Source organism: Buceros rhinoceros, unplaced genomic scaffold (genome assembly GCF_000710305.1).
Source record: "Buceros rhinoceros silvestris isolate BGI_N320 unplaced genomic scaffold, ASM71030v1 scaffold5962, whole genome shotgun sequence".
Taxonomy (NCBI): Eukaryota; Metazoa; Chordata; class Aves; order Bucerotiformes; family Bucerotidae; genus Buceros; species Buceros rhinoceros.
This window is the reverse complement of record NW_010398187.1, coordinates 8,187-8,832: the sequence shown is the minus strand read 5'-3', so window position 1 is coordinate 8,832 and position 646 is coordinate 8,187.

The following is a 646-nucleotide window of genomic DNA, read 5'->3' as shown; positions in this document are numbered from 1 at the left end:
GCCGAGGTGGCTGCCCCCGCCTGTACTCTAGATCACTTACCCCAAGGAAAGCCCATAAAAGTACGACTGCCTGGTGGGAGGGGGCCTGTCGGAAGGGCCTGTGGGGGTCTGCAGGGTCTTGCCACCATGCACCACGGGCTAAGCACACGGGGAACGGGAGAGAGGAGCACGACCTGACCTGTGTCACTGGCTGCAGTCGGTCTGGACGGAGTTACTGCAGCAGAGGAGTCACAGGGGTTTTTTTTTCTTCACCCGAGGTAAAACAAGAGATGGAACAGGGGGGCGACCTGGGGAGGACAAGAAGGGAAAAACAGACTTCTTGGCTCTTGGGTAGTACAGGTCCAAACGCACGACGAGTGGGTGGAGAGTTTCGGTGTGCTGGGCCACGCTCCTGGGCTCCAGGCGTGGGGATGTATTTTCTAGCCGCCAGCCCCAGGAGGGTTTGTCTTCAACAGTGCATTCGCCACCTGTGTTCCTGGAAAGGGCTGTTCCTTGTCATCTTTGTAAAAAGTTTGTCCGTTAGAATCTCTTTAGAATCCCTCAGTCTAGCGCGGGCCACGAGGGGATGTAGAACTTCTGTAAGGAGCCCTCGAGGAGCCGCTCCATCCAAAAGGACAATTTGTGTCATTTGTCTTTAAGGGATTTA